Raw genomic sequence first — 27,423 nt, forward strand, 5'->3', positions numbered from 1 at the left:
CAAGGTGTTGCTGTTCTTGCTTCTGTTTATTGAAGAGTCAGGATCTTAGCTGTAACGTGACAATTCCTAGGGCTCCAATAGGCTCTCAGAACCCGGGAAAAACCTGAACGATGACGAGGCAGCCTCAGGCTGAAACACAGAATCCCCTTTTCCAAGTGGCCCATCAGAGGACAATGGAATTAGGCACGTGCCCGATTCGACCCCGTGCAGTATTTTCCTTCGGCTGTTTAGCTAATTCCCGGTCGGAATATTATCGCTTTTCTACGAGATAAATTGCATAAAAATTGATTTTAAACAGCGGTTGACATGCTTCGAAGTACGGTAATGGAATATTTAGAATTTTTTTGTCACATTCTGCGCCATGCGCACGACCGTGATTTACCATTCTGATAGTGTCTAGAACGCACGAACAAAACGTCGCTGATGGAACATAACGATGGATTATTTGGGACCAAACCTACATTTGTTATTGAAGTAGAAGTCCTGGGAGTGCATTCTGACGAAGAACAGGAAAGGTAAGACCATTTTTCTTATAGGAAATGTGATTTTGGTGAAGGCTAAACTGGGTGGGTGTCTAAATAGCTAGCCCGTGATGGCTGGGCTATGTACTTAGAATATTGCAAAATGTGCTTCATCCGAAAAGCTATTTTAAAAATCGGACATATCGAGTGCATAGAGGAGTAATGTATCTATAATTCTTAAAATAATTGTTATGCTTTTTGTGAACGTTTATCGTGAGTAATTTAGTAAATTGTTAGTAAATTCCCCGGAAGTTTGCGGGGGTATGCTTTTTCTGAACGTCACATGCTAATGTAAAAAGCTGGTTTTTGATATAAATATGAACTTGATTGAACAGACATGCATGTATTGTATAACATAATGTCCTAGGTGTATCATCTGATGAAGATCATAAAAGGTTAGTGCTGCATGTAGCTGTGGTTTGGGTTTTTGTGACATTATATGCTAGCTTGAAAAATGGGTGTCTGATTATTTCTGGCTGGGTACTCTGCTGACATAATCTAATGTTTTGCTTTAGTTGTAAAGCCTTTTTGAAATCGGACAGTGTGGTTAGATTAACGAGAGTCTTGTCTTTAAATAGCTGTAAAATAGTCATATGTTTGAGAAATTGAAGTAATAGCATTTCAAACGTTTTAAAAATCGCGCCACAGGATTCAACTGGCTGTTACGTAGGTGGGACGAATTCGTCCCGCCGGTCCCATAGAGGTTAAAATGAAATAACTGACAACTTTCAGTCGACCAAAACTTTTTTTGTTGTTGGTGACAGCCCTAATTCACATAGGACATTTGAGGGTAACTTTCTGTAGTAATAAACTTGAACAGTAGAAAGTAACACAATGGAAAGTCTGCCACAGAGTGAAAATAAATGCAAGCACTTTGTCTTTTGGAGTATCCTCAAAGGAGACTGTCTACTTATATCATGTGTTTTTCTCCTCAGACTTTCAGGGGGTCCTGGCTTTGATTTTATTAACTGCACTGCAATTTAGTGAGAACATTTCACATTTAAAGCTGTTGGTTTGATCCTTGAGAATGTACAGAACAATCGAACTATCATGTTGACTAAGGGCAGTGAAACAACTTCTGAAAGTGTTTTCCCCCATACTAGATCAAAACAAGAGGAATTAACGTACTAGGCTATTTGAGCAACCTTGAGATCTACTTGTGAGAGACAGCATCTACATTGATGAGTTTGTTACATTTGGTCATAGAACAAACCAGATAATTCAAACCAAATTAGACCCCCAATGGGATAGAATATATTTCCTTAGTAAACAATTGAAAGAGTTGACGGTCAATCCCCTGGGGTATTGGTTAACAGCCTCAACCTTAACCTACAGACAATTGGGAGTGAGACTTTGGGGTAGCATGTGTACGTGACTGGCTTGTGTTCTGAGGGGAACCGCCCCCCTCCCCCCAAATCTCCTTTGGGCAGAAACACACACACTCTCCTCTCGACAGGATGTTGGAAAGAGGGAGAAGTCAAGACTTCTCTGATGGTGCTACAGTAGCTTTAAAGCTTTTTCATGTCTCTTCTGGCCCTGCATGGTGACTCAGCATTACTTCTGTCCTGTCCATCCTACATCAGTCAATGGCTGACACCGCTATTGAGATACTAGATTCTAAAAGTTTATTATTAGAGGGCGAGTCCTCAATATAACATTTGCAAGTAACAACTTGCAATTAAGCAAAGCAACACTGCGGCCGGTTCAATCAGATGAACGTCAAACAATCTGGACCTATCCCTCTACCATGAAGACAACTTTCAAGGAAGCAGGGAGAGCGGAAGAGACTAGGTGGGCATTAGGCAAAGTTAAGAGCCAAGCACATTAAAAGCCTCCTGTCATTCACTCATTCAGCATTCCTCCTGAATAGGCAACTGTTGTGCTCTTTAAATCCAATTGTGGTTTGATAATACACTGTACTGGGTTCATCTGGCATATGCTCAAATACACTTTAAACATTAGGCTAGTATATAATAAGGGCACAGTCCAAGACCCCATTCACTGTGCTCTAAACGCATACATAACCAGTCACTCTTTAGAGGACAAAGAGGGCATAGTACAGCATAATACTCTGTAGAAAATCACACAACTATCAACTTACATGTCTCAGAGGAAGCATTGGCCTGGACATGAGCCTGGATACCTACTGAGGGCCAGCCACTGAGCTTCATCATGGCTCAAATCACACTACAGACACTGCCATTGTGGCTCTAACTGACTGAAAGTCTCTTCCTCACCACTACACCATACTGAGGAGGGAATGACTGTTTGTTTACTTATCCTCAAGCCAGGAAACGAGGAGGGGTACGGTGACTTGAGAGGAACATCATTGGGAAGTAGAGGGATTGGGGACTTTTTCAAAATATGTGCCAAAACAAATATTGCGACTGCCCAGTCAAATATTTAACGCTGAAATGTGAAGTAAAGCTGCTGGTGAAAAATAGGACTGGTGCTTGGAAAAGATGACGAACTTGCGAGCTGTGGAATTGCCTCGGTAGTCGGCACCATGCGGGTGTAAGATGCATATCGATTAATGAATATGAGTAGCATTTGCCAATGTACCAGCCATTGCCAATGTACCAGCCACAAGCCAAAAACAACGTTTTTGGTTTAAACAGGCCTTATCCAAAAATGTACATTGCTCGAGCCATATCAATTCCAAGCCCACATGATTAACTTAGAAAGTTTGAGAAACACGTCAATTCTTTGGAATGTAAGCAAATGAGAAAACCCAACATTACATAGCCTCCACACAGTAACACATGTCAGAGTTCAAAGTAATCGGAGTAGCTCCTTGAAATGGAATGACATGCTCATTAACGTGAACATGGATGTTGATATGGTACTGCAATTGAAGCAGTATTTTTTCATTTTACCTTACCCTAATTGGAGTTAACTAAACCAACATCACTTCTACTACTTACAGCCAGGTCGCTCACATCTACAGTACCTGTAGTTAAATAATTATACATGTATTTCTAATTTCCTCTTTCTTGAGGTGCTGGATTTTCACTCACAGCAGCCAATCCACCATTCATTCTGATCTTAAGACCAACCCTCCGATGTCCACAGATTAACCCATCTTTCCTTTCGCAATACAACCCTCCATTTTCCCCTCTTACGATGGTCCTGAACCTCCCCATTTGTAACATTTCTCCCAATATTGCCCGAAAAATAAATACTTTACCCAAGAGTATATTGAATCATAGTCTTCATGGTTTGTCAAAGGTCAAAGGTGACAGGGAAGGAACAAGATTGTCAAAATTGAAATCAAAATTGAAGTCCATTTGTCTTTATTCTGTTGTGCTTCGTTTTGGTGGTTACGTAAGCTATATGTACAAGCAGATAAAGATGGACATTATTGTTCTGGTAATGAATAGGGAGGTTTCACAAAGACACTGGTTAACTAATCAATCAATCAATGATCAACAGAAATCTACACTGAACAAAAATAAACGCAACAATTTCAAAGATTTTACTGAGTTGCAACTCATATAAGTCAATTGAAATGAATTCATTCGGCCCTAATCTATGGATTTCACATGACTGGGAATACAGCTATGCATCCGTTGGTCACAGATACCTTAAAAGGTAGGGGCTTGAATCAGAAAACCTAAAACGACGTTGGTGGTGGCTTATTGTAGAGAAATTAACATTCAATTAGCGGGCAACGGCTCTGGTGAACATCCCTGCAGTCAGCATGCCAATTGCACACTCCCTCTAAACTTGAGACATCTGTGGTGTGACAAAATTGCACATTTTATTGTCCCCGGCACAAGGTGCACCTGCGTAATGATCATGCCGTTTAATCAACTTCTTGATATGTCATACCTGTCAAGTGGATGGATTATCTTGGCAAAGAAGAAATGCTCACCAACAGGGACACATTTGTGAAAAATTTGAGAGAAATAAGGTTTTTGTACATATGTAACATTTCTGGGATCTTTTATTTCAGCTCATGAAACATGGGACTAACACTATACATGTTGCATTCATATTTTTGTTCAGTATATAAACCTGTAAATGAGTACCTACTCCTACTCAAAGCTAGAGTCAAATCATGGACGGCCACAGAGATGGTTTTGGGACACATTTTCCCTGGAATAGGGTATTTTTAATTTTCACCATAATATTTCTGCTTCTCAACCTCCATATTCATAAACACATTGAGAAGGACGTCTAGCACATTGCTTCAGCTTCGTCACAAGGTTTGCAATACACACTATGCCAATGCAAACAGTCAGAGGCAGAATCAACCCCTTCTTAAGTACTATGTTGCAAAAGTACAATAAACCACGTAATAGTTTAGCCTGAAATAATTTTCCAGTGAGTCTATGAGTTTCTTTCCTATCCTCGTATTTCTCTCGGGAGCCATAAGCTAGAGAAAAGACACTAGGGCTGTTCCTTGAAGTGTCTGTGGCCTAGGCCTTGTCGGTATCCACAAATACAGCTGTTGATTGTAAAGCCGTTAGCATAGTTACAGAGGTACTGCATTTGCATTTTATAGTCCCTGGGCTGGGCACAGTATGGTGTGAGTGTGGGAGGAGAACGGAGGCTGGAGGCAGGCACACTCAGCGAGAGCACTACTGCCCCCTCATCCCACTCTACCTTCACCTTACGCCAATAAATGCTGCTACTGTCACCTAGTCTACATTACGCCAACACATCACGAGCTACAGAGTGGAGCACTCTACCCACCTGAGTTAACAGGGTGTATTTGAAGTGCCCACTAGCAGTTGCATGTAGACTTTCTTTCCAACATGCCATTTTCAGTAGCTATGTAACAACTACTTACGTACATGTTGCACGTGGACTTTCTGGCCAGGTGTTCTGTAAAAAATATATTGGATTCAAAGCAGTTTGTTAAATCTAAAACAAAGAAAAGTTGTGTAAAAGGAATACAACCAGGTGTAATGGATAGCATGTAATGGACAACTGCAAATTCACCATAACACCTCATGTCTTTAGTAGACAGGTACTTAAGAAACATATGTAAGCACCATTCCAAGAGAAACCTGCTACATACCACATGGATAGCACCTTGCAAAATTCTACTGACTAAAAGGTCAGGAAAAGCAATCAAATGTACTGTACTGCCTGTACTGTAAACAAAGACGAAAGTGTCAAAGACGGCTGTATCTTTATGGTCACACCTGTGACATCTCCATAGCAGACTTACACAGGAAAACACTTGACCCTACGGAACACTCATCTGACAGTTCTTATTGTTGAATGGACAAGATGAAACCATGACATCACCATGATATTTCTGAGTGCTTTCACTGTAATGGCTTTGTACTTATAGTGAAAAGATGAGTGTAATTTTTCCTCATTGGCTTTTCAACACCGCACTCTCTCACCTGAAACGGTGATAAAGCAAACAAAGCTAAGGGTCTAAAGTACAATGGTTGCCCATAGCACAACACCATTACTCAAACTTTCTAGGGAAATTACGCACTGGATATGGGTGGATAATTTCAACATTCGCAGGGGAATTTTTAGAGCCAAGGTTAGATTAATCATGTCCAGTAATGTGTTTCTCATGTGTGTCTCTGCTAGGGTCTGTGTGATGGACTTGGTCTCTCAGTGCCAGATCTCACAGCCATGCGATGAGACGCAGCAGCTATACTGTAGATGTTCTTATTATCCAGGGTGTGGGCCAGATGTCTAGATCTCTCCGTCATCACTATTGTAAATCCCTGGCCTCAGTTCAGTACAGCCATCATGTTAGAAACATCAAGCTCTGAACCCATGGTCTCATTACAGTACAACCATCCTGATAGAAACATACAGCCCTCAGTGCAAACTTTCATCCGGGCTAGTGATTCTCATAAAAAGCTCTTCTCTGCTATGGAGGATTTTCATTAAGTGACATCCCAGTTCAATGAACTTGCTGATATTACATCCCACTCTCTGTTGCCTTGTGTTTCTCACTGTGTGTAGGAGGGAGCTTAGAGGAACAAGAGTGCTACTCTGTGTAATGCTGGTTAGCCAACACTCCCTCTGCTACCTACCTTCTACCCTGCCTCCTACCTCCAGACACAAACATTGTGGCTTTGCTAACCTCTGCTCTGGAGCGCATGTTGTAATGAGTCTCCCTGAGAGGGCTTTCAGGATCTTAGTCACCATTTCTGATGGGAGGTGCATTTTAAGGCCAGACACCACAGGCAAAAATGTTGATTTTGCTTCCATTTATCAATTTTCAGATTCTGGGATATTTTGCAACTATAACTTTCATAAAATGTACAAATAATGTATATAAACACATGATTTGTATAATTTTATCCCAACTCTGTCAACTACACCTAGCATACATTCAGTTTGTATGTCACATGTAGAACTTCAACCACCATTTTTTTTTTAACTCTCCATGTTGAATCATATCATTCAATAGCTTTTTAATCCAATTGGTTACCGGCATTAAAAGGCCCTTTCGGGCAACCTGATTGGTTAAAATGTCTCGTGCCACGCAACACTTCCTTTTTAACATTTTTATATCTCCTGTGAAGAATCCCCGTAAAGAGAGACAAAATGAGCAAATCTCAAAGAATATACAGACAGTATATGTAAACAAAAATAGGCAATCTTAGTTTGCCAATGCGAGAAAAGCAGTGAATGAAAGAAAGCCTGGTCGGCCGATCGAGACAGTGGCAATACAGGTAGAGGATGAAGAGGTGGTAGCAGCGAGTCAAATTCGTTGAGATGAAGATGACAGCTAGCAGCGATCAACCAGACAGCCAACAGTGGCTTTTATTACACGTCACAAATACACCAACTTAGTGCAAATCAAATCATGTACTAAGTGTTTAACCACAGGACAAAACAAATAAAGACCCCACCAACCAGGGATTCTGTAGAATGTGCACACTGAAGGTGATCGTGATGCATTTAGGAGGAGTGTTTACACTTCCTCCAGGCTGCAGCAGTGCTCCAGGGGAGATGTAGCATTTGCTATAAAGGTGAGGATGGTTCTTCTAGCCCACAAACTAAGACCTGGTTCTGCAGCTTTAAAGAAAATAAGCAAAGTCGTAGGGATTCCTTCCTTGCGTCTCAGCTCATATCAGAGACAAGACAGGAGAATGACAGGTAAATAAAAAGGGAGAGTAGCCCATTATTGTTAGGTGACTTGCTGTGTATAAATAATATTTGTTTCCTTTCTCCAGCAAATGTATTCAACGTAAATAAATAGAGTTAGGAAAACATAGCTATACAATGAGACTGTAACATAGGCCTAGAGTGTCACAGGATTGTAGCCTACTGTAATTAATGAGAAATTAGCTTCACATAAAGTAAATCCATGCTGATATGCTAACATTTACATAGGGTAACATGCTGATAGTCAGTCCTGCAGTTATGACTATTGTCAACAGAGACATTTTGCCTGCTACTTTAGTGGGAGATTCAGAGAGGACCACAGTCAATGGAGAGTTCTGCAAAGCTAATTAGAAGAGCATACAAAGACATAGACCTGGACACAGCAGAGTCGCTGGAGGATGAGGATGCCATCATAGACATTCATGTATCCTTTAATGGCACAAGAGAGGATTCACTTCCAACTATAGAATAGGCTTGTGCATTAGTGCTGGTACCAGCAAGCCCTAGAAAATGATGACGATCCACTCAGTCACAAAAACCATGGCGGACATACATTTTTGATTAGAGAGGTTGCACAGAAAATGGTACCTGTAGATCAAAGGATGTCAAATGATAACCTCCTCAAAAGAAGGCATCACAGATGAACACAGACTGCAAATGTACAGTTGAAGTCGGAAGTTGGAGTCATTACAATTGGTTTTTCAACCACTCCACAAATTTCTTGTTAACAAACTATAGTTTTGGCAAGTTGGTTAGGACATCTACTTTGTGCATGACACGTAATTTTTCCAACAATTGTTTACAGACAGATTATTTCACTTATAATTCACTGTATCACAATTCCAGTGGATCAGAAGTTTACATACACTAAGTTGACTGTGCCTTTAAACAGCTTGGAAAATTCCAGAAAATGATGTCATGGCTTTTGAAGCTTCTGATTGGCTAATTGACATAATTTGAGTCAATTGGAGGTGTACCTGTGGATGTATTTCAAGGCCCACCTTCAAACTCAGTGCCTCTTTGCTTGACATCATGGGAAAATCAAAAGAAATCAGCCAAAAATTGTAGTCCGATTAATCCATGGGAGCAATTTCCTAACACCTGAAGGTACCATATTCATCTGTACAAACAATAGTATGCAAGTATAAACACCATGGGACCACGCAGCACTCATACCGCTCAAGGAGACGCGTTCTGTCTCCTAGAGATGAACGTACTTTGGTGCGAAAAGTGCAAATCAATCCCAGAACAACAGCAAAGGACCATGTGAAGATGCTGGAGGAAACAGTTACAAAAGTATCTATATCCACAGTAAAACAAGTCGACATAACCTGAAAGGCCGCTCAGCAAGGAAGAAGCCACTGCTCCAAAACCGCCATTAAAAAAGCTAGACTACGGTTTGCAACTGCACATGGGGACAAAGACCATACTTTTTGGAGAAATGTCCTCTGGTCTGATGAAACAAAAATAGAACTGTTTGGCCATAATGACCATCGTTATGTTTGGAGGAAAAAGGGGGACGCTTGCAAGCCGAAGAACACCATCCCAACCGTGAAGCACGGATTTGGCAGCATCATGTTGTGGGGGTGCTTTGCTGCAGGAGGGACTGAAGCACTTCACAAAATAGATGGCATCATAAGGAAGTAAAATTATGTGGATATATTGAAGCAACATCAAGCCATCAGTCAGGAAGTTCAAGCTTGGTCGCGAACGGGTCTTCCAAATGGACAATCGCTCCAAGCATACTTCCAAAGTTGTGGCAAATGGCTTAAGGACAACAAAGTCAAGGTATTGGAGTGGCCATCACAAAGCCCTGACCTCAATCCTATAGAAAATTTGTGGGCAGAACTGAAAAACATGTGCAAGCAAGGAGGCCTATAAACCTGACTCGGTTACACCAGCTATGTCAGGAGGAATGGGCCAAAATTCACCCAACTTATTGTGGGAAGCTTGTGGAAGGCTACCCAAAAACATTTGACCCAAGTTAAACAATTTAAAGGAAATGCTACCAAATACTAACTGACCCACTGGGAATGTGATGAAAGAAATAAAAGCTGAAATAAATGAATCATTCTCTACTATTTCACATTCTTAAAATAAAGTAGTGAACCTAAATGACCTAAGACAGGGAATTTTTACTAGGATTCAATGTCAGGAATTGGGAAAAACTGAGTTTAAATGTATTTGGCTAAGGTTTGTAAACTTCTGACATCAACTGTACATCACCAGTAGTGGCCTACATTTACCTTTAATTCCTATAATTTCTCATTTACAATGTTTGTTTGGTTATGATATTTTCTATCAATGCATTCAATATATACTGAGCAAAAATATACACACACAACATGTAAAGTGTTGGTCCCTTGTTTCATGAGCTGAAATAAAAGATCCCAGAAATTGTCCAAAATGCACAAAAAGCTTATTTCTCTCAAATGTTGTGCACAAATGTGACTCGTTTCAGGAAACTAGGCGTATGTCGCAAGTCATGACTTCACAGGAGAGGCATTTGAAATTCAGACATTTCACATTCTTACAATAAAGTGGTGATCCTAACTGGCCTAAAACAGGACATTTTTACTAGGATTAAATGTCAGGAATTGTGAAAAACTGAGTTCAAATGTACTTGGCTAAGGTGTATGTAAACTTCCAACTTCAACTGTACCTGTTACAAAGCAAGTGACAATTAACATTTGATTTGCATAAGACATCCAACTTTGCATAACAAGACGATGCACATTTTTTCAGATGGTGTAAAACACTACCACAGCCCTCAGAGCTCAAAAATGCAGTTTTGGCATTAGGCTATATTTTCCCTTTACGTCAACCCATGTACAGTAATAACATATTTCAGTTATCCACAAGCTGTGTTGGAGAAGGCAGACAATCTTTAGTCCCCCCCCCTCACAGTTTGACCAAATCTAGGGGCATGTTTTTCCTCTAGCCAAATAGTGAAAGAAAACAGTTTGTATTGAGTGGGCCCCCCAGTGCTACTCAACTATCCCCTGTCCACCTGCAGTCTCCAGGCCCAAACAAGTGGAGCAACAAGAGGGGTCTAATCAGTCTGCCTCAGACAACGTCACACTCGAAAAAGGGGTTTTGAACTCATTTTGCCCCGAGAGCCACATTGGGTCTTCAACAAGGTCCGTAGGGCCGCACTGAAAATCAATGATATTTCCTTGCCATCAAAATTTGCAAAAAATAAATTATAATTAGTCCTCTATCCATCGTTTTTGAAATTCGATGCTCCCTGACTGTCTTGCGATTATGAGTGAGCTGGATAGTCAAGAAACTTTATGATTATAGGTCCATTATCATTTCTACACAGTATCGATTTGGTTTTAGTAATACATTTTATTACTCAAACAACCCACGTGCCGGTTTGACACCCTTGCACTAGAAGCTGGACAGGATATCAGATTTCTACTGAACTATTAATAACAAACTAGGGCTGAGCGGTATAATGCATTTTATGATATACCGGTATTGATGCAGGGACCGGTTTGTGTTTTTCCTTTACCGGTATTTGAATGTTTGGTTTGTTAAATGTGATACACCACGTGGAATGTCAATTTTCATGGTTTACTTCTTTCTCTCCGTGCCACTTTCCACACAGATCTAGCCACACCCCATCACTCAAGGAGTGCATTGATGTTTCTCAACCACAAGACACTTGCGTAGTCAGCATGGTCAATGCAGCACATGCAACGTTGATGAATGCTGTTTTCAACTTGCTTCATAATATAAATCTACTAGCGTTCTATAATGACACTATTAGCTAACTCGGCCTGATGATACCAGTGATGGTGTAGACCAAAATCAGCATGTTTGTGCAACAATATCTTCTAAATCAAAGAGGAATATGCAAAGCAAGAATATATTAGCTACATGAAGTAGCTAAGAGAAAACATGCTATGTAGCCAAAGCTTATAGGGTCCCCTAGGAAACACTTATCAACACTTTAGTTCCTACCCTGTCACAATCACTCCTCCTTGGCATTTTCATTCGTTGTCATCTCAAACACTGTATTCAAAGTGCCCACTATTATATTTTAACTATAGTACTGGAATAGTCATTCTATTTCCATGATTCCAACAGTTTTGCTCTAATTTGCAAGTCAAATCGCAATTGCAACATTTGGTTAAAAATAAGTCTGCTTATTTGCCCATATCGTGCAGCCCTACATGGCAGTGTGCTTACAAGCAAAAATTAAAGCAGGAAGCACCAGTGACTAGATCAATAAAAAAAAGTGGTCAAATGAAGCAGATGCTAAGCTACAGGACTGATTTGCTATACACAGTCTGGAATATGTTCAGGGATTCCTCCGATGGCATTGAGGTGTACACATCAGTCATTGGCTTCATCAATAAGTGCATCGATGACGTCATCCCCACAGTGACCGTATGTACATACCCCAACCAGAAGCCATGGATTACAGGAAACAAACACAGTGAGCTAAAGGCTACAGCTGCCACTTTCAAGAAGCAAGACACTAATCTGGAAGCTTATAAGAAATCCCGTTACGCCCTCCGACAATCCATCAAACAGGCAAAGCGTCAATGCAGAACTAAGATAAAATTGCTCTACACCAGATCTGACACTCGTTGGATGTGGCAGGGCTTGCAAACCATTACAGACTACAAATGGAAGAACAGCCGAGTGCTGCCCAGTGACATGAGCCTACCAGACGAGCTAAACTACTTCTATGCTCCCGTCAAGGCAAATAACATTGAAACATGCATGAGAGCACGAGCTGTTCTGGAAGACTGATCACGCTATCTGTAGCCAATGTTGATGACCTTTAAGACCTTTAAAGAGGTCAAAATTCACAAGGGCGCAGGGCCAGACGAATTACCAGGACGTGTACTGCGAGCATGCGCTGACCAAATGGCAAGTGTCTTCACTGACATTTTCAACCTCTCCCTGTCCGAGTCTGTAATTCCAACATGTTTTAAGAAGACCACCTGAGAGCCTCTGCCCAAGAAGAACTACTGACCCGTAGCACTCACATCTGTAGCCATGAAGTGCTTCGAAAGGCTGGTCATGGCTCACATCAACACCATTATCCCAGAAACCCTAGACGCACTCCAATTTGCATACCGCCCCAACAGATGATGCAATTTTTTTATATATATTTTTTTATTTTACCTTTATTTAACTAGGCAAGTCAGTTAAGAACAAATTCTCATTTTCAATGACGTCCTAGGAACAGTGAGTTAACTGCCTTGTTCAGGGGAAGAACGACAGATATTTACCTTGTCAGCTCGGGGCCTGATCACCGACAAGACAGCCTATAGGGAGGTGGTCAGAGACCTGGACGTGTGGTGCCAGGACAACAACCTATCGATCCCTCAACGTGATCAAGACAAAGGAGATGAGTGGCCTACAGGAAAAAGAGGCCCGAGCATGCCCCCATTCTCATCGACGGGGCTGCAGTAGAGCAGGTTGAGAGCTTCTAGTTCCTTGGGGTCCACATCAAGAAACTAACAAGGTCCAAGCACACCAAGACAGTCGTGAAGAGGGCACGACAAAACCTATTCCCCCTCAGGAGACTGAAAAGATTTGGCATGGTACCTCAGATCCACAAAAGGTTCTACAGCTGCACCATCGAGAGCATCCTGACTGGTTGCATTACTGCCTGGTATGGCAACTGCTTGGCCTCCGACTATAAGGCACTACAGAGGGTAGTGCGAACGGCCCAGTACATCACTGGGGTCAAGCTTCCTGCCATCCAAGACCTCTATACCAGGCGGTGTCAGAGGAAGGGTCTAAAAATTGACAATGACTAGGGTGGCTGGAGTCTTAGACTGTTCTCTCTGCTGCCACAAGGCAAGCAGTACCGGAGCACCAAGTCTAGGTCCAAGAGGCTTCTAAACAGCTTCTACACCTAATCAAATGGCTACCCAGACTATTTGCATTGCACATCCCCCCCCCCCTTTTTACACCACTGCCACTCTCTGTTGTCATCTATGCATAGTCACTTTAATAATTCTACCTACATGTACAAATTACCTCAACTAACTGGTACCCCCCCCCCCCCCCTCCCCTCTGTATATACAGTAGTATCACTATTGTTATTATACTGCTGCTCTTTAATTACAGGTTACTTTTTTTCTTATCTGTATTTGTAAATGGCCTTGTTGGTTAGGGGCTCGTAAGTAAGCATTTCACTGTAAGGTGTGTGTAACCTGTGGGATTCAGCCCATGTGACTAATAAAATTTGATTTGAAATTCTCTCAATTGAGCAGCGGTGTAAAGTACTTAAGTAGTATTTGAAAGTATTTTTACTTTACTTTTTTTTGGTATCTGTACTTAACTATTGTTATTAGACAACTTTTACTTCACTACATTCCTAAAGAAAATTGTACTTTTTACTCCATACATTTTCCCTGACACCCAAAAGTACTCGTTACATTTTGAAAGCTTAGCAGGACAGGAAAATGGTCCAATTCACACACTTGTCAAGAGAACATCCCTGGTCATCTACTGCCTCTGATCTGGTGGACTCCCTAAACACAAATGCTTTGTTTGTAAATTATGTCTGAGTGTTGGAGTGTGCCCCTGGCTATCCGTAAATAAAAAATAAAAAACAAGAAAATGGTGCCATCTGGTTTGCTTAATATAAGAAAATTGAAATGTTGATACTTAAGTACATTTTATCAATTACATTTATTTTGATACTTAAGTATTTTTAAAATGCATCTTTACTTTTACTCAAGTATGAAAATTGGGTACTTTTTCCACCACTGCAATTGAGTGCAGGAAATGCAGAAATGATAAAAGTGCTGAAATTTGTTTTAGTTGAACAGTATAAAACAATCAGAATGGAGAAAGACTCATTAAATCACTTAGAATGTATGTGTTGCCACCCTAGGATCAGTCACTACTCATAAAGCAAATCTACATCTATTATTCAAAAACTAAAAATATCGTCAAATGCAGTCAGTCAGTTTTTTTTATTTGTTTTAATACAGTGATATAATATTTTGCCCAGCCCTATAACAAACCCAATCAAACTGTATTCACCGCTCTCTGGGTACAGCCAAGTGATTGTAAATAACACTGAGGTGGTGAGAACTACATCATTAGTGGGCTGCAATTGTTTCTCTGAAGCAGCTCAGCAATGACAATGAAGTGAGCCAACTCATTCACACCGACTGCGAGCGAGCGAGCGAGAGAGAGAGAGAGAACACCGGATCACACCCGTCTGCAGTACTGGGTCTTGGGCCAAGGCCTTCAGAGATCAGCATACTGAAGCACCTCCCTGGTCACAGCCTGCTGCAGAGTTCATAGCCACTGAATTGTGAGTTTGTGCTCCATTGTGACAGACATACAGACATACATACATTACATACATTACATACATTACATACATTACATACATTACATACATTACATACATACATACATACATACATACGTGCCTCGATTAGTCAATCCAATGAGATTTAATATGGAAGACAATGTTGTAGCATACATGTACATACAGTGCATTCAGAAAGTATTCACACCCCTTGACTTTTTCCACATTTTGTTAAGTTAAAGCCTTATTCTAAATGTATTTGTATTTTTTTATGTTTCAATCTACACACAATACCCCATAACAAAGAAAACAGGTTGACATTTTTGCAAATTGATTTTTTTAAATAATTACATAAGTATTCAGACCCTTTGTATATAAGACTCAAAATCACTGAAGGTCCCCAAGAACAGAGGGGCCTCTATCATTCTTAAATGAAAGAAGTCTGGAACCACCAAGACTCTTTCTAGAGCTGGCCGCCCGGCCAAACTGAGAAATCGGGGGAGAAGGGCCATGGTCCAGGAGGTGACCAAGAACCCAATGGTCACTGACAGAGCTCTAGAGTTCCTCTGTGGAGATGGGAGAACCTTCCAGAAGGACAACCATCTCCGCAGCACTCCACCGATCAGGCCTTCTTGATAGAGTGGCCAGATGGAAGCCACATGAAGGCCTACTTGAAGTTTGCCAGAAGGCACGTAAAGGACTCTCAGACCATGAGAAACAAGAATCTCTGGTCTGATGAAACCAAGACTAAATGCCAAGCATCACATCTGGAGAAAACCTGGTACCATCCCTACGGTGAAACATGGTGGTCATCATGCTGTGGGGATGTTTTTTTCCATCGGCAGGGACTGGCAGACAAGTCAGGATTGAGGGAAAGATGAACGAAGCAAAGTACAGAGAGATCCTTGATGGAAACCTGCTCCAGAGCGCTCAGGACCTCAGACTGGGTCGAAGGTTCACCTTCCAACAGGACAACGACCCCAAGAACACAGCAAAGACAATGCAGGAGTGGCTTTGGGACATGTCTCTGAATGTCCTTGAGTGGCCCTGCTAGAGCGCAGGACTTGAACCCCATCACACATCTCTGGAGAGACCTGAAAATAGCTGTGCAGCGATGCTCCCTATCCAACATGACAGAGCTTGAGAAGATCTACAGAGAAGAATGAAGAACTCCCCAAATACACGTGTACCAAGCTTGTAGCATCATACCCAAGACTAGAGGCTGTAATCACTGCCAAAGGTGCTTCAACAAAGTACTGAGTAAAGGGTCTGGAAACTTATGTAAATGCGATATTTATTTATAATACATTTGCAAAAAAAAACAAAACATTTTGCTTCGTCATTATAGGGTAGTGCGTGTAGATCGATGAGCGGGGAAAAAACTAGAGGTCGGACGATTATGATTTTTCAACGCCGATACCGATTATTGGAGGACCAAAAAAGCGGATACCGATTAAATCGGCCGGTTTTTATTTATAATAATGACAATTACAACAATACTGAATGAACTTATTTTAACTTAATATAATACATCAATCAAATCAATTTAGCCTCAAATAAATAATGAAACATGTTCAATTTGTTTTAAATAATGCAAAGACAAAGTGTTGGAGAAGAAAGTAAAAGTGCAATATGTGCCATGTAAGAAAGCTAACATTTAAGTTCCTTGCTCAGAACATGAGAACATATGAAAGCTGGTGGTTCCTTTTAACATGAGTCTTCAATATTCCCAGGTAAGAAGTTTTAGGTTGTAGTTATTATAGGAATTATAGGACTAATTCTCTCGATACGATTTGTATTTCATATACCTTTGACTATTGGATGTTCTTATAGGCACATTAGTATTGCCAGTGTAACAGAATAGCTTCCGTCCCTCTCCTCGCTCCTACTTGGGCTCGAACCAGGAACACATCGACAACAGCCACCCTCGAAGCAGCGTTACCCGTGCAGAACAAGGGGACAACTACTCCAAGTCTCAGAGCGAGTGACGTTTGAAACGCTATTAGCGCGCACCCCGCTAACTAGCTAGCCATTTCACATCGGTTACACCAGCTTAATCTCGGGAATTGATAGGCTTGAAGTCATAAACAGAAGAGCTGCTGGCAAAACGCATGAAAGTGCTGCTTGAATGAATGCTTACGAGCCTGCTGGTGCCTACCACCGCTCAGTCAGACTGCTCTATCAAATCATAGACTTAATTATAACATAATAACACACAGAAATACGAGCCTTAGGTCATTAATATGGTCGAATCCGGAAACTATCATCTCGAAAACAAAACGTTATTCCTGTTACATTGAAGATTGTGAAATGTTAAGTCATAATTACGTAAAATGCTGGCAAATTAGTTCACAACAAGCCAGGCGGCCCAAACTGTTGCATATACCCTGACTCTGCGTGCAATGAACGCAAGAGAAATGACAATTTCACCTGGTTAATATTGCCTGCTAACCTGGATTTCTTTTAGCTAAATATGCAGATTTTAAAATATATACACTTCTGTGTATTGATTTTAAGAAAGGCATTGATGTTTATGGTTAGGTACAGCGTGCAACGATTGTGCTTTTTTCACAAATGCGCTTTAGTTAAATCATCCCCCTTTTGGCGAAGTTGGCTGTCTTTGTTAGGAAGAAATGGTCTTCACACAGTTCGCAACGAGCCAGGCAGCCCAAACTGCTGCATATAACCTGACTGTCGCAAGAGGGGACACATTTCAACAAATTCATGTTAGCAGGCAATATTAACTGAATATGAAGGTTTAAAAATATATACTTGTGAATTGATTTTAAGAAAGACATTGATGTTTATGGTTAGGTACATGTTGGAGCAATGACAGTCCTTTTTCGCGAATGCGCACAGCATCGATTATATGCAACACAGGACAGGCTAGATAAACTAGTAATATCGTCAACCATGTGTAGTTAACTAGTGATTATGATTGATTGATTGTTTTTTATAAGTTTAATGCTAGCTAGCAACTTACTGATAAGAGAATTGTCTAATAAAAGGTAAATTAATCAATAATCCATTATTAATTAATAGTTATGTAGCATGGATAAAGAAGAATGAATGTACTGAATGGTTAGTCCCATACGGTCTAGTAGAAGGCCGGGAAAAAAATATGTGTTTGTGTGTTTTAAGCAGGGGTGATTTAGTAGCAGGGAGGTATCTCCAAGGTTTCTCTAATGTCGATGGAAAGGAACGGGCAGAGCTGGATAGTGATTAACGGTTGTGAGAAATCCGGGGAGTGAAACATACATCTAATATTTGTGTGTATGTAACAGTGTAGGTTCCATCCCTCTCTTCGCCCCAACCCGGGCTCGAACCAGGGACCCTTGCACACATCAACAACTGACACCCACGAAGCATCGTTACCCATCGCGCCACAAAAGCCACGGCCCTTGCAACGCAAGGGGAAACCCTACTTCAAGTCTCAGAGCGAGTGACGTCACTGATTGAAACGCTATTAGCGCGCACCACCGCTAACTACTAGCCATTTCACATCGGTTGTATGTATGTATGTATGTATGTATGTATGTATGTATGTATGTATGTATGTATGTATGTATGTATGTATGTATGTATGTATGTATGTATGTATGTATGTATGTATGTATGTATGTATGTATGTAATCTACGGTTTGTGTGGAGGAGTGTGTGTAAATGAGGAGCCTGGTATATAATGATGTTTTGTTATTTGGACGGTAGAACGTTCTCTGAATAAAGCCGAATGAACCTTTTGCAGAAAGCTGAGTCCTTGCCTAATTATTCTTAAACCCAGTGTCTTACAAACCCTGTGGATTAGTCAAGGCTTATTGATTGCTAATTATTATCATTAAGATATAAAATTCCGTTAACACTTACCTTGGCTTCTTAGTTCATTCGCCTAACAGGCAGGCTCCTCATGGAATGCAATGTAAAGCAGGTGGTTAAAGAGTTGGACTAGCTAACCTTAAGGTTGCAGGATTGAATCCCCGAGCTGACAAGGTAAAAATCTGTCGTTCTGCCCCTGAACAAGGCAGTTATCCCACCGTTCCTAGACCGTCATGGAAAATAAGAATGTGTTCTTAACTGACTTGCCTAGTTAAAGGAGTTAAAAAAATACAAAAAAATAAATGTAAAAGGCAAATCGGTGTCCAAAAATACTGATTACCAATTGTTGTGAAAAGTTGAAATCGGCCCTAATTAAAATCGGCCATTCCGATTAAATCGGTCGACCTCTAGAAAAAAACAATTTAAATCAATTTTAGAATAAGGCTGTAACGTAACAAAATAAGGAAAAAGTCAAGGGGTGTGAATATTATCCGAATGCACTGTATTTCCACACACTGGTCCCAGCATAACACATCCCTCTGAGAACAAATTGGATATCTATCCGTCATCATTGCTAAAACTCACAATTAGATTGACACATGTACACAACGTATAAAACCATCTGATGCTAGTAGGCCTATTCATAAGCACTACATGAAATTAGTTTGATCTTGCTTTGAGTGAAACTCCTCTGGATCCAGGTAGTTTCCAATGAACGGAAAATCTGGAAAGCGTACACTCCCTCATGGGGACTGTTACGCCATATGATAATGCTTAGCATTCCGTATCTAATTTAACCGTGAACCAGAGCTAAATTCATCCAGCAAACTTTGACTGATATGCACACAGACAGTCTTTCCTCAAAGCAGAGCAGGTAGCTAGCCCGGCAATAATAAAATGACAGTGATGGGCTTGGCTTTTCTCTAGAAACCACAGCAGCAAACATGCAGCGAGCCAAGCTCTAATAATGGACGGAAGCCTCGGTGTATAACTTCATAGCATTCCATAATGACTGGTGAAGCAGTCAAGCCTTACTGCCTAATCTTGTGTATTATATTAAAACTAAGATAGCATAATAACCCACCCACCATGGTTGGAAAATGCTTACTTCTGAGCCAAACTGAGCTAGAACAGATGACTGTTTTCTCAACAGCATTCCATTTAAAACAGGAATGAAAAAAAATTACTTTCTAAAATCCGTAACAGAGTCCACATCATTGAACCATCTCTGAATCCCTGGACACGGTGTGCAGTGAAGGAGACTAAACTGCCTGTAACTTCATCCACTTTTCCCCTCCTTGGACTGGTCATAAAACTAAAAAAGGTGTGACTACACCAGGGGTGGCCTACTGCCTCCCACTAGGATGGCCCACCCTGGTCATCAGCACCTCACAGCCTGTTAAACGTCAGGCCACACAGCTGGTGACAGCTCCTGTACATGAAGCTTGAGGCCTGTAGTCTTAACAGTATTTGAATGTTTGGTTTCTTAAATGTGATTTTTATTATCACTCATTGAGTGCATGTTGTTGCTCGACCACAAGACACTTGCGTTCAGCCTGCATGGTCAATGCAGCACATGCAACAATGTTGATTACTACAATGCGGTTTCCACTTTGCTTCTAAATATAAATTCACAAGCGTTCTATAATTACACTATTAGATTGTGTTTCTTACATCTGGCTAGCTAATAAATGTACTGAATCAGCGCAAACGTAGCTATACAGCCTGATACCAGTGATGGTATAGGCCTAAATCTGAAAGTTGTTTGTGCAACAGTATCTTCTAAATCAAAGAGGAATAGGTGAAGCATGACAATGTTAGCTACATGAAGCAGATAAGAGAAAACATTTCATGAAACCAAAGATTATAGGGTCCCCTAGGAAACACTGACTAATACTTCAGTTCCTTCCCTGTCACAATAAGCCCTCCCTGGCATTTTTCATTGTCATGTCAAACACTATTGTGTTTGTGCCCACTATTACTGCTATAGAATTAGAATAATAATTATTTTTCCATGATTCCAATCATTCACTCAAGTGTTTTAATTTAAAATCACAAGTCAAATTGCAAAATTTGGTTAAAAATAAAGCCTAGATGTTTTTTGCCCATATCGTGCAGCCGATGTGGCAGTGTGGAAATTATCTCAAATGAGTGCAGGAAATGCAGAGATAGATAAAAATGCAGAAAATTATTTTGGGTTCAAGTTTATTTAAACAGTATAAAACAAATCAAAATAGAGAGAGACGCATTGAAATTACTTAGAATGTATGTGGTGCCACCCTAGGGTCACACAGTACAAAGCAAAATGTAGAACTTGCATTATTCCAAAAACGTAACACAGTGACATGATATTTTGTCCAGCCCTTAAATAAGAATCCTTGTAATCATTTAGACAATAGGATCAAACCATGCATGGATGAATTAACTAATGTCTGCTTATCATTCATATAAATCACAACTACAGGCCTACATCAGGATTATGTGCCTAGTGAAATCCATTGGAACACTTAGATACTCTGTTTCACTCTTGATCCTTTCAGGTTTGCATGAAAATTGAGTGTGTGTGCATGTATTATTTAATTTCAATGTAAATACCCAGTGGCCTTTTGGGTCACGGCGTAAAGGACCACTTGGCTGAGCAGAGCTGCATGTGTGGGGATCTTGCTAAGCCAAGTAAATGTTTCTTTCATTTAATCTTGTCGTTTTACTGTATGGTCGACCTTTGAAAGAACAGGTTGGTGTGGTAAAATAAAGTGTTTTCTTGAGGAGCGGCTCATTCCCCTTGAATCTAACCAGCCAATAACTCTACCACATTGTCCACAAGCTGTATTAATACATACTGCCTTTCCTGTCGAGCTGATTCAACTCCCAATTTAGTCATAGCCCACTGTTGTCTTTTGTGACTTGTAGATCTGATAATGGTAATCGAGGGAAATGGCTGAAGATTAAAATCACCACCGTCCCAAATACTGGCCGAGGTACTCCTGAGCCCGTACTCACTCATAAGGCATCTCAGAGTAGGAGTGCTGATCTAGGATCAGGTTCCCCTGTTCATATGTATTTGTGATCCAAAGGCAACGCTGATCCTAGATCAGCACTCCTACTCTGAGATTAATTAAGAATGCAGGCCCAGTCCAGCACTAAATATTATGTGCCATTCCTCATCCAGTATCAACAGCAATAGTCCATCTAGAGCCCTCAAACTCAACTCTGGACCTCGAAACCAGTTCCACTGCATTTTTTCATTGTTACCCTGTAATCAGGGACTGATTTAGACCTGGGACACCAGGTGAATGCAATTCATCATCAGGTAGAACAAAAAAACACCAGGCTCCGGGCCTCGTAGGGTCCAGTTGAATACCCCTGGTCTAGAGTATATTTCTATTACATAAAGTGTCTTTAGAAAGTATTCATACCCCTTGATTTGTTCCACATTATGTTGCATTACAGCAGCGTTTCCCAAACTCGGGTCCCAAGGGCCGAGTTTGGGAAACCCTGTGATACAATCTGAATTCAAAATGTATTAAATAGATTCCCCCCCTCACACATTTACACGAATACCCCATAATGACAAAGTGAAAACATGTTGAGACATTTTTGCAAATGTATTGAAAATTAAATACAGAAATCTAATTTACATAAGTAGTCACACCCCTTTGCTATGACACTCCAAATTAAGCACAGGTGCATCCAATTTCCTTTGATCAACCTTGAGACATCAATACAACTTGGAGTCCACCTGTGACCAATTCAATTGTTTGGACATGATTTAAAAAAGAAACACCGGTCTATGTAATGTTCCCACAGTTGACACTGCATGTCAGAGCAGAAACTATATCATGAAGTCGAAGGAACTGTCCGTAGATCTCCGAGATAGAATTGTGATGAGGCATATATCTGGGGAAGGGTATAAAACAATTTCTAGAGTGTTCTAGAGCTGGCCATCGAACCAAATGGAGCAATCGGACAAGAAGGACTTTGGTCAGGGAGGTGACCATGAACCCAATGACTAATCTGACAGAACTACAGAGTTCCTTGGCTAAAATGGGATAACCTGCCAGAAGGACAACAGTCTCTACAGCACTTCACCAATCTGGGCTTTATCGGACAGTGGCCTGACGGAAGCCACTCCTGAGTAAAACGACTTTACGATCAAGACACGCAGGTTGAAATATCAAAACGGACTCTGAACAAACTATATTAATTTGGGGACAGGTCGAAAAGCATTAAATGTTTAGCTAGCTTGCTGTTGCTAGCTAATTTGTCCTGGGATATAAACATAAGGTTGTTATTTTACCTATAATGCTCTGACAATTAATCCATGGATAAAATGGTAAACCGAGTTTGTTTCTAGTAATCTCTCCTCCATCAGGCTTCTTCTTTGGACTTTATATGGCAGTTGGCAACCAACTTTAAGGTACATTACCACCACCAACTGGACTGGAGTGGACCTCAGTTCAGCTTTCAATCACCCACGTGGGTATATGCTCCTGAAAACCAATGAGGAGATGGGAGAAGCGGGACTTGCAGCGTGTCAAGCATAGACCCAAGATCTACTTTAGCGCCTGGCAATGCAGATGCGCACGAGCAGTGTGGATGCAATGATTGAATAACATGTATGTATACATTTATTTTGCAGCAGGCGGTGTGGTCAGCATGTTAGAGTGGGGCGAAGAATTCCATTCCAAAAGGACAATGACCCAAACATACAGCCAAAGCATCACTAACATGGCTTCAGAACAAGAATGTGAAAGTCCTTGAGTGGCACAGCCAAAGCCCAGACTTGAATACCATTGAAAAATCTGTGGAAAGACTTGAGGATTGCCATTCACCACCACTCCCTATCTAACTTAACATCTGCGAGGAAGAATATCCCCAAATCCAGATGTGCAAAACTAATACTGATATACCCAAGATGACTCAAAGCTGTAATCGCCACCAAAGGTGCTTCAACAAAAGTATTAACTCAGGGGTGTGAATACTTATGTAAATGAGATCTGCATTTATTTATAACATTTACAAACATGTTTTCACTTTGTCATTATGGGGTATTGTGTGTAGATGGGTGAGATACACATGTTTTTATAAAATCCTTTTAGAATTCAGGCTGTAACAAAACATGGAATAATTCAAGGGGTATGAATACTTTGAAGACACTGTAGCGCAAAGTGATAAAGATAGATAACTCAAGCCTCCTTGCCTGCAGTGATGCATGTCTGCTCTGTATACCAGCTAAGCTAAGGCAAAGACGGTTCAAATGTTCTGTTCAAATGTGTTTCCCTACCAAACATTAACATCTACCTTAGGGGAAGGGAATTGATGTTCACTTCATAAAAACAAGCCTGTTGATCACATACATTTTTCTTTGACTGCATTGGGGTCTTTCTATAAACTAGGGTAGCAGTGTAGATTTCCTACACTGGACAATTTGTTACAGATGTTCATACTGCAAGTCAGTGATAATGATGAAGCCAACTTGTGTATTATCAATACCTTAAAAATCATTCAGGGTGGGTGGCAAGTGTCATACAGAATCTCAAACTGAGCTGTAGTAGTGACTGACTTTTCCAGCTATTTTCAACCCTGACTATGGCATTTCCTCAGTTTTCAGTCGTGGTGAAATGGAGTGACAGACAGGTTTGACGTGTGGCAGTGGTCTGGACTCGGGGGTCTCATGTTACACAGAGCAGGTGGTTAGTCAACAAAACAAAAACGGAATGACCGGTCCAGATGGTATGACAGGGACAGGAGGATTAAGATCAATGTATGAAGCGTTTGGTTTGGGCCATGACAGCCACTTCTGGACCATTCAGAGAAACCGCCCCAATAAAGAGGGACAAATCCGTTCGGTTTCAGCCTAACTAGTGGTGTTCCCTAAATGGCACCCTACTCCCTGCATAGTGCACTACTTTTGATCAGAGCCTCTGGTCAAAAGTAGTGCATTATATGTAGGGAATAGGGTGCCATTTGGGACACATACTAGGAGAACAATGGTTTGTATCTATGTTGAGCTATACCCCATCTATTCCTCTTAGCTCAATAGTTTAGCATCAGGTTAGATGTGTGTTTACAGCCACTGACTTTTCCTGCCATGTTATAACTCTGGACTTTGAACATGCCTACAAACTACGTCTGACTAGCAAGTGATATGAGAAACGTTGAGCACGGTCAGGACAACCTTAACCATTTTAGCCTAGATTGGCATCTTTCAAACTAACCTGTCTGAGAAAATTGAAGAGAGCTGAAAACATGCTGAGTACTGCAACGTACTGTAGAAAGAATCAGACATGGCATTGGCAGATATTGATTGAGTAAGGGGAACTTCGTGCATGTATAGTATAATGACAGAAAATACTTTCAATTGAAGATCAATGTATGCTGCAACAGGTTGTGTGTGCACCCGCAAAACACCAGTCTCAACATCAACAGTGAAGAGGCGACTCCAGGATGCTGGTCATCTAGGCAGAGTTGCAAAGAAAAAGACATATCTCAGACTGGTCAATAAAAATAAAAGATTAAGACGGGCAAAAGAACATTGACACTGGACAGAGGAACTCTGACTAGAAAGCCAGCATCCCGGAGTCGCCTCTTCACTGTTGACGTTGAGACTGGTGTTTTACGGGTACTATTTAATGAAGCTTCCAGTTGAGGACTTGTGAGGCTTCTGTTTCTCAAACTAGACACTAATGTACTTGTCCTCTTGCTCAGTTGTGCACCGGGGCCTCCCATTCTTTCTATTCTGTGAAGGGAGTAGTACACAGCGTTGCACGAGATCTTCAGTTTCTTGGCAATTTCTTGCATGGAATAGCCTTCATTTCTCAGAACAAGAATACACTGACGAGTTTCAGAAGAAAGTTTTGTTTCTGGCCATTTTGAGCCTGTAATAAAACTCACAAAAATAACAATTGCAAAAGGGTTTTCTAATGATCAATTAGCTAATCCAAGTTTATCATTTTAAAAGGCTAACACAACATGCCATTGGAACACTGGAGTGAGTGATGGTTGCTGATAATGAGCCTCTGTACGCCTATGTAGATATTCCATAAAAATCTGCCGTTTACGGCAACACTAGTCATTTACAACATTAACAATATCTACACTGTATTTCTGATCAATTTGATGTTATGTTAATGGACAAAAAAAATGTGGGGCGGCAGGTGGTTAGTGTGTTGGGCCAGTAACCCAACGGTTGCTAGATCGAATCCCCGAGCTGACAAGGTAAAAATTGATGTTCTGCCCCTGAACAAGGTAGTTAATTCACTGTTCCTAGGCCGTCATTGCAAATAAGAATGTTCTTAACTGACTTGCCTAGATAAATAAAGGTTAAATACATTAAAAAAAATGTAAAATGTGCTTTTCTTTAAAAAACAAGGACATTTCAAAGTGACCCCAAACTTTTGAAAGGTAGTGTATGTCAGAGCAAAAACCAAGCCATGAGGTCGAACAAATTGTCCGTGGAGCTCAGACACAGGATTGTGTCGAGGCACAGATCTGGGGAAGGGTACCAAAAATGTTATGCAGCATTGAAGGTCCCCCAAGAACACAGTGGCCTTCATAATTTTTAAATGGAAGAAATTTGGAACCACCAAGACTCTTCCTAGAGCTGGCCGCCCAGCCAAACTGTGCAATCGGGTCAGGGTGGAGACCAAGAACCCAATCAGGGCTTTACGGTAGAGTGGCCAGACGGAAGCCACTCTTCAGTAAAAGGCACATGACTACATACTTGGAGTTTGCCAAAAGGCACCTAAAGGACTCAGACCATGAGAAGCAAGACTCTCTGGTCTGGTGAAACCGAGATTAAACTCTTTGGCCTGAATGCCAAGCGTCACATCTTGAGGAAACCAGACAGCATCCCTAGGGTGAAGCATGGTGGTGGCAGCATCATGCTGTGTGGATGTTTTTCAGCGGCAGGGACTGGGAGACTAGTCAGGATCGAGGGAAAGATGAGCAGAGCAGAGTACAGAGAGGTCCTTGATGGAAACCTGCTCCAGAGCACTCAGGCCCTCAGACTGGAGCAAAGGTTCACCTTCCAACAGGACAACGACCCTAAGCACACAGCCAAGACAACGCAGGAGTGGCTTCAGGACAAGTCTCTGAATGTCCTTGAGTGTCCCTGCTAGAGCCCTCAGGACTTGAACCCGATCAAACATCACTGGAGATAACTGAGACTAGCTGTGCCTCGAAGCTCCCCATCCAACCTGACAGAGCTTGAGAGGACCTGCAGAGAACAATGGGAAAAACTCGCTAAATACAGGTGTGTCTGTATTTGTAATACATCTGCAAAAATGTCTAGAAACCTGTTTTTGCTTTGTCATTATGGGGTATTGTGCGTAGATTGATGAGGGAAAAAAATGATTGAATCAATTTTAGCATAAGACTAACGTAACAAAATGTGGGAAAAGTTAAGTGGTCTGAATACTGTATTTGCTAACGGAAGCACTTCTTTTAAACAAGACTGATGACGCTGGTGGAAGAGAAACTGCAGGCGAGAGAAAGACAGTGAACACAACAGCTATAGGGTCTGGAGACAGAGTGGAAAACATCCAGGAAGGAGCTTGCCAAAAGCAAACAGCTGGACACATCTGCGGTCACCGAGTTATCGCATTTGGAGAGAAAGAAGAGAAAAATGGGGTTCTGGAAGAGGAGCAGGCCCTTTGGAGCGTAAGTGCTAGTGTAAATAAAATACCCTTTCTT

At 41.1% G+C, this 27,423-nt stretch overlaps 1 protein-coding gene across 4 annotated transcripts in view; it reads right to left on the bottom strand.

Annotated features, from left to right (window-relative positions):
• LOC115155628 (unconventional myosin-Ib) overlaps positions 1–27,423 on the bottom strand; it is a 153,733-nt gene that overhangs the window by 86,380 nt on the left and 39,930 nt on the right. The gene's annotated exons all lie outside the window — the stretch shown is intronic.

The sequence above is a fragment of the Salmo trutta genome, chromosome 20 (genome assembly GCF_901001165.1).
Source record: "Salmo trutta chromosome 20, fSalTru1.1, whole genome shotgun sequence".
Classification (NCBI taxonomy): Eukaryota; Metazoa; Chordata; class Actinopteri; order Salmoniformes; family Salmonidae; genus Salmo; species Salmo trutta.